Source organism: Octopus bimaculoides, chromosome 29 (genome assembly GCF_046866305.1).
Source record: "Octopus bimaculoides isolate indiv1 chromosome 29, ASM4686630v1, whole genome shotgun sequence".
Classification (NCBI taxonomy): domain Eukaryota; kingdom Metazoa; phylum Mollusca; class Cephalopoda; order Octopoda; family Octopodidae; genus Octopus; species Octopus bimaculoides.
Window position 1 is genome coordinate 4254952 of NC_142956.1, and position 9088 is coordinate 4264039.

The window sequence follows — 9088 nt, forward strand, 5'->3', positions numbered from 1 at the left end:
ATATATGTGTATTTATGTATATATGTGTATGTATGTTTTTATTTATGTATATGCTTTTATTAGTGTGTATGTGTATATATGTGTGTATGTTGTGTGTATATACGTATATTATTTTGTATATTCGTATGTATATATGTTTATATGTTTTATATATAAGTATTTATATTTGTATATGTATGTAAGCGTATATATATATATATATATATATATATATATATATATATATATATATATATATATATATATATATATATATATATATGTATATATATATGTATGTATGTATTAGGGTGTGTGTTGGGGTATCTATTTAATTATTCTAGTAGTTATATTTTGTTTTTATTGGTAGGTTAATATTTTAGTAAGTTTAAGGTTTTATATTACAATGACTACGATTTTTATAAGACTAAATCAATAGTAGTATTTTAATTCATTTCATAATATTATTTAATTTACGACTATTAGTATTATTATTTATTTATTATATATTAGAATTTAATATTCATTAATATGTTTTATAAGATAACTATAGTTTTTTGTTCTTTTTATGTTGTTAGTTATATAAATTTTAAATTTTTCATTCATTTATTTAAGTATTATTATTTCATTCATGCTTTCGTATCTATTCTCTATTTTAACGTAGTATTTTCGCGCGACCTCTTGCTTAAAACGCTATAGCTATTAGATAACGTCTTAGTTTTCAGTTTGAATTACGGAAAAATATGGATAAGTACTGTTTTTTACTTTGCTAAAGATTTTCTACTATTTGAAAATAATATGTATTCTTGTTTTTTATATTATTCATTTGGTTCTTTATAGATTATTTTTAATAGATAACTTATTTAACACTAAATTATTTAGAAGTTATGGTTTCATTTCAACATAATATTAGAACTTCGATTTGAATAGTGTTGATATATTTTCGATTATTTTTGATTAATAATATTTGATTAATAATTAATCTTTATAGTTTATAATATCGTTAAAGATTTTTTTAAAATTAAAACTTTGTATATATATATAAAGTTTAATCTTTTATTCTTAATAATTTTTTCTTTCCTAATTTTTTCATTCATAATTTTTTCATTCATAATTTTATTATTACGTTTGTAGAAATAAATAATCTTGTATTTTTCTATTATTCAATTGATTTTTAATTATAATTAAATAAACGTCTTTAGTTTTAAATAGTATAGCTTTAACTATTACACCGGTTAAATATGTACTAATTTTATCTTCATTATTATTTTAAACTTAAACTTCGTTCAAATTGTATTTAAAACAATAATAATTTATGTAAGATGTTTTTTGTATATAATATACATGTTATTATTATGGATGAAGGGATGATTATTGAATGGTTATTATTTTGATATTATGATATTTTTAATAATTTTTCTATCTTTATATAATAAGTATTTCATATTAATTCATTTGGTACTTATTGTTGGTTGAGATATATATCTAATTATTGTTCTACTTACGATCTGACGAGTAGCTATATTTTTGAATAGAATTTATTTTCGATAATTTCAATTGATTTTAATCGATTTAAATTTCTTTTCTATTTGAAAATTAGTTATGAAACACGTGTAATCTTTTTATTATATTTATCTTATGATATTTACTTTACTTTATATTATACTCATTTATTGTGCTTTTAATTATTAATTTTTCTATATGTGATAGTGGATTTTCATCGATGAGTTCTTGAAACTTGGTTATTTTCCCTAAAACTATATATTTTATATATATTTTATCTATAAAGCTCAATTTAATTTTAATTTTTTATAAATTGATTTTAATTGAGTTTTTACCTGTAATTTTGGATTTTGTCCCTAATAATATTATTATTATTATTATTATTATTATTATTATTATTATTATTATTATTATATATATATATATATATATATATATATGTGTATATATATTCATCAGAGCTGGGTGTTAATCGTTGATTAACGAAGTTAGCATTTTCATTAACGATTTAACATTTAACTTTGAAAATCATTATCGGACTAATTAACTTCCGTTACATTTAGCATCGGTTAACTCAAGTCCGTTCATCGAAAAATTTCATAGAAACCGGTAAACGTTTAAAAGTTTCTATTGTTTTCAGATTGTCTTAGCATATTTAGTATTGTACGTGTCTTCCTATCAACCCCGATATAACGCCACTTATTATTATAAATAACTTGTAGGACCCGTTTGGCCCTGCCTGGATTTGAAACCAAATCCACCCGCTTGTTGCTTGCAAAGAAAATTTGTTTGTACTCGCTCAGGTAAATGTCAACAGAAAATATTTACTTTCGTAAAGTGGAAAAAAAAAATAGAAGGAAAAAGGTTGGTAAATATTTCGGTGTGAACGTAAATAGCTGTTACTTGGCAGCAGGGCATGCTAGAAATAGCAGCTAAATCTTTCTTTTTCTGGAAGAAGGAGCCGTTTACGCGTGATTTCGATGTCACATTCGTTGAAAGCATGCAAAATAACCTGGAAAAGAAAAGACCTGCGAAACAAAAGTCCCTTGGTCGGAAACCTCGAGGTTCCCACCACTCCTTCCTTCTTTGCTTTCCGGAAAAAAGTGTCTTGCAGCGGGTGTAGAGGTCAGATACGTTGAATGCTCCCGAAAAAAGTGCGCAAAATATTATTCCACACAGAGGCACGAAATATTTACCGAAAGAATAAAATCTTGTACCGATTATACTTGTATTCTAACTAATTCAAATTAATGTGGCTCATCTTGAAAAGTGGTAAAATTTTTGTCGGTTGCCATCTGGGATAATTTTATAACAAATCAAACAGGTAAGATGCATTTAGAATTTCAATGTTACGGTTTAAACATATTATTGCTTTTACCCCTGTTAATTAAATTTAGCTGCCCATAAAAGTCAAGTTTACTAAGCAAGATCAGCTAAAATTACATAACTATAAACCAATGGTATATAAAACACCCACTCACAAAATTTCAAATCTGTATGTAAAAAAGTTACAAAGTTACAGGCAACACCCCTCTTGAAACTGAATAATTCAAAATAACGTGAACAAATAAGCATTACATTTGACAGATTAATCTGAACACTAAAGATGTTTTTAGGTATTTTTTCTTACACACACACACACACACACACACACACACACACACACGCACACACACACAACACGGCCTCGCTAGGTTGTAACTATGCGTGTGTTACTTTGGCATCATCATTCCATAAAATTTGTTTATGGGGAGAAAAATATTGAAAAATATCAATAGATGTGTGAGTGAGAAAGAAATAAGGAGAGAGGTTTGGGGACGTGCTAGAAACAATAGCTAGATTTCCTTTAAATCACATGTTTTCCACTAATCTTATTTTTTTGATTTTTGTTTAAAAACGAAAATGCTTCTCTTACGGGTTTTAAGTGCGTATTGAAAAAAAAAAAAAAAGAAGGGGGCGGGGGCCCAAATCGTTTCGGGCTGAGGTGGTGATGGGTTTGCGGGAGTGAAAAAGAAATTTTTTTCAAAATGTTTTTCTTTCTTTTCCTGAAAAGATGCCTTCCATCATTCTGAAGATTTTCGTGAAAAACACTGGAAAAAATCCGCATCAAAACGGAGAAATTCCAACTTATGTGAGCCGTCTGATCCGAAACTCCGTTTCCAGAAACTCCCCAACCCTTCCAAAAATTTTGCCATCAAATTTCTTTGTAAGCGTAATGTGTACCATTTGAAAGATATTTGTATAAAATTTCATCAAAAAGTACCTATTTTCCAGAAAGTTACGAGGAGGGAAATGTCGGGTCCTGTGAATTTTCCAAAACTCCTCTCCTCAAACTCTCGGAAAACTTTTGCTAACACGTCTTTACATACACTCAATCTACAGGATACAAGCGTTTATTTGGTGACAGTTTCGTTAAAAAGTATCCATTTTTCTAGAAGTTATGAAGCAACTAAGTCGGTGGGGTATTAAACTGTAGATATGCCTTTTTTCAATAAGTTAACGGATCAACGTTAACGGATCAACGTTAACTTCTGGATTAACGAAGTTAAGTTTTTGGTTAACAGATTAATGATTAACGAAGTTAACTTTTCGTTTAACGGTGCCCACCTCTACCAATCACATGGTTCCGGGTTCAGTGTCACAGCGTGGCACTTTGGGCAAGTGTCTTCTACTATAGCCTCGGGCCGACCAAAGTCTTGTGACTGGATTTGGTAGAGGGAAACTGAAAGAAGCCCGTCGTATATATATGAATATATATATATATATATATATATATATATATATATATATATATATATATATATATGTATGTGTGTGTATATGTTTGTGTCTATGTTTATCTCCCCAACATCGCTTGACAACCGATACTGGTGTGTTTACGTCCCCGTAAATTAGGGGTTCGACAAAATAGACCGATAGAATAAGTACTAGGCTTACAAAGACTAAATTCTGGGGTCGATTTTCTCGACTAAAGGCGGTGCTCCAGCATGACTGAAACAAGTAAAAGAATAAAAGAAAAAAGAATATATATATATATATATATGTGTGTGTGTGTGTGTGTGTGTGTGTGTGTGTGTGTGTGTGTGTGTGTGTATGTATATATGCATGTATATATCGAGTCGAACGGAACGCAGGTAAACGGTGGGAGCATTTCTGAAATTCTACTGAATGCTGCGCCGCTGAATCGAAGAATCGCCGCAGCCGCTATGAAAGAGCGCCGGATCAAGAATGATTGTGTGTGTCCAGGTGTTATGCGCCTAAGTGGTTGCTGCCGCAAAAGACGCCCAGTCCTCTGATGTGCGGCCGAAGAGCGAAGGAGACGAGAGAAACATTGATTAAAAGCGGGAGTAAGTCCGATACACTTTTAAATGCTGCGTACTGCGCCGCCGAATCGAGGCTTCGCTGCAGCCGATAAGACAAGGTGCAGGACCTAGCGCGAGTGCAAGTCTGTGTGTTACGTTCGCGTACTGCGTATAGTGGCGCCGAATGAACACATCGTCACAGCTGCAAGAAGAACAGTGTGTGTGTGTGTGTGTGTGTGTGTGTCCGAGTGTTATGTGCCAAGTGACTTCTGCTGCGATTGCAGTTGGGTATTACTCTGCCTGGCAACATCTCATTGATAGACTCCGACTAAATGCTTATAAACAGCGGACGTAAATCCGACACATTTTAGTGTCCCATATTGAGCCGTCGAAACGAACCTTCTCTGCAGCCACTAAAATATGGCATCAGATCGAATGCTTCAAGTGATCTCTTCTGCTCGAGGATCCGCCCAGTGCGCTGTCGCACGACTTTAGAATAGACGATTAGAGCGTCGCTTCGCCGCAGGCGCACCCGGATCGAGCGCAAGTGTGTGGTGCGTCCGTGCGTTATGTACCAAGGGATTTTCGCTGCTGCAGCGGCCACTAAATTCTATCTCTACTGACATGAGAGTGAACTAGTAGAAAGTTCGCGGGTAAACGGCGTGAATACTGCGTATTGTGCCGCCGAAACGAAGCTTTGCTGCAGTGGCTAAGACAAAGCGCTGGATCGATCGCGATCGTGTGTGTCCGTGTGCTATGCACCAAGGGATTTCTGCTGCTGCTGCAGCAAACGCGCAATGAACCGTCTCGCGACGTCGGAGTGGGCGAATGGTGCGAAACGCAGGTAAACAGCAAGAGTGTATCGAACACATATTGAAGTGCTGCGTGTTACGTCACCGAATCGAAGATTCGCAGCAGCTGCGGAGAAGAATCGCCAGATCGAGCGCAAGTGTCTGTGTTATGCGCAAAGTGACTTCTGCTGCAGCAGTAGCAGCTACCCGGTGCTGTGTGACACGACACCAGAGTGGGCGAGTTAAGGGAACTGTGGGTAAATGCCGAGAGTAAGTCCGACTCCCAAGATCATCGAGATGGATTTCAGCTAAATAAAAAGAAACAAATATTACGATCACCACATGAAACACTTGACGCCTTTGTAGTAACGCCGTGCGCATGCGTAGTCTCACGCATGCGTGGATTTAAACAAGCAAGCTTTCCCGCTTAATTCTATCTCTTTCTCGGTCGGCCGACCATGAGCATGGACGTGTCAAGCAGTGTCTCCAACATTCCAGCCTGGAGACAGTCTCTTTACGTGTATAGCTGTCACTCTCCATCTTTCGGACTTACACTCGACAGCTCGCTCACATCTACATAACAACGTCCCAACAACTATGCTCACACACACAGAAGCTGTAACAACAAGAGCTAAAGATGTATATATTTACCACCTGAATAAATGTTGTTTAAGTTGATAGTCTGGAGTTCAGCGTTCCGTTACATTCTTTAATTTTATATAGGAAAGTCAGGTATACATCTAATGATGGATAACCAACTTTCCTATACTGGTGACCCCGACGTGATTCGAACACGCAGCCCGCTGAGCTGCAATAACCCACTTTCTTATAAAGTGGTGATTCGACGAAGAAACAAACGCAGCATGGACTCTGGACTACCAACTTATAACTGGTGAACCCGACTAAAGAACAAATGCGGCCATGGAGACTGAACTACTAACCAGCATCATCGTCATGACCAACACGATTCTACGATTACTACGCCACCAACATCTCCAACCATAGTCAACACGACTTACTACGTATTACCAACATCAACAAGTGCGGTTTTTTTTTCTCGTCTCTGTTAGAGTGGATTTTTCCACTCACGATAAATAGACAAGAATTACAGCCTGCGATATTTCCTATTGTGTACTCAAAGAACTTGGTATAAAACTCTCACGTGTTCTGACTTTCTAACTGCTGTGATATCTCACATACATATAGACGGCCTGTTTTTTATTATGTTCTTATATGTCGCATTCACACTCTCACATACACATACATCTTTTATGCCACACTAAATAACTCTTGTTATTCATTTCATACGGTTGTCTTTTCTATCGTCTCATTACTGGTATTTACGAAATCTATGTTATCGTAGGATAACATACTTGTATATCATCTTTGATATATATTTTGGTGTTCGACCATGTGACACGTTTAAATAAAAGGAGTCCTCTGTTTTCCATTCGTCACCATTTCTCCTTTTTGAGTTCGCACGGTCGTTTTTTCATCTTGGGTTAAGAAAATATTTCTTAGAGGTTTTCGCTAATGGTCGTACAGAGATTTGTCTGTCGACTGTCTGTAAAAGCGTACCTCTTCAAACACTCATCACCAAACAGCCTTTTCGCCACCAGCTTCGTTCAACCAAGATTACCACCGTGACGACAACAATTACTACTACCAACTACAAGCATTCCCCCCGACGTCACCAAGTTTCAACAGATCATTACCACTGTCAACATCATTACCACCACACATACAGAACGCAGCTATATTACAGTTCCTGCGCCGCCGTCTTCACCATCAATGTACTGTCTACCACAATGTCGTGCGCCAACAACCCCACCACCAGGGACACACCATATCAACACACTCGGTTTTGTCGACTCTGTTAGAGTGGATGTTTCCACTCACGATCAACAGACCAAATTTTCCTTGTGTAACTTTCATAGAATATTCCGTACCAGGTAACCGGTCACAACTGACCACGACTTCCTGAGTACGGACATTCTATCTCCTTGTGGGACTCTTGTACGAACTGGATTTTTTTCTCTACAGACACTTTTACTATGTTCTGTGTTTTTCTCACACACTTTCTTTCATTTGTACATTGCATGCATGTTCTCACGAGTGCACATTCATTTCTTTCATTTTTCTTTGTGTGTGTTTTGTGCTACATCTTGTGGGTGGTTTTCAGTGGCCATCCTGCCTCAGGCGTTCTAACAGATTTCATATTATCGTGCGTTTTCGCACTGGCAAGGGAGCCCTGTAGTAACGCCGTGCGCATGCGTAGTCTCACGCATGCGTGGATTTAAACAAGCAAGCTTTCCCGCTTAATTCTATCTCTTTCTCGGTCGGCCGACCATGAGCATGGACGTGTCAAGCAGTGTCTCCAACATTCCAGCCTGGAGACAGTCTCTTTACGTGTATAGCTGTCACTCTCCATCTTTCGGACTTACACTCGACAGCTCGCTCACATCTACATAACAACGTCCCAACAACTATGCTCACACACACAGAAGCTGTAACAACAAGAGCTAAAGATGTATATATTTACCACCTGAATAAATGTTGTTTAAGTTGATAGTCTGGAGTTCAGCGTTCCGTTACATTCTTTAATTTCATATAGGAAAGTCAGGTATACATCTGATGATGGATAACCAACTTTCCTATACCTTCTTCTCTCCATGAATCCATGTGGAAGAGAAAGTTCAACGATCATAAACATGTATTTGAAAATTTTATTTGTTTTATAAATTGAAATTACGTTTTAAATTAAACATAATATTTTCCCTAGTTGCCTAAACATATACGCTAATTTTAGCCTTAATTTTATTTTTGTTCTTTTCATGACATTCCCTTATTTACTGCTCTATTTCCATTGCTTCCAGTCTGATCATTTTCCTCTCATATTTTAATTTCACATATATGCAGCTTGAAATAGGACAACGACCAGTGCACGGCTCCATTGCATATTCTTGCTGTCCTCTTTGTAGTGCACAGACACTGGTTTATCTTTGCAGTTTTCTGACCAAATGCCAATCAGAAAATAGAAATTAAATCAATTTTTTTTAAAAATTGAAAAATTGATAGAAAGGTTTTATACTTCATCATTTCTTGTGTGATTATTTGGCTGTGATTTCTAGCATGTCCATCCACTATTGACGCTATGTGACGATTGTAGGGAAGAGAAAAGCTAAAGAGTAAGAGATCGGAAATGTAAAATAAACGAAATTGTTAGATGTCAAACGAAAAACGAATCAGTAATGTGGAGAGGAGTTCGCTATTTATTGATAATAAGTTATAAACACTTCGATCTATTACTCACATTAAATTATACTTGGAAATCTTCACAGTCTAAGTAATACAAGTTAAAGCAAAAAGGGATGTAAGAAGAGTTATTACCCTTACTTTTTCTCCCTTGCGTCCTCTCATTTCATTATGTATTTTTCATCTCTTGCATTGTCCCTCACCTCTAACTCTCCCCCCTTTTATATATAATAGTCTTTCTATATATCTCACACCCTC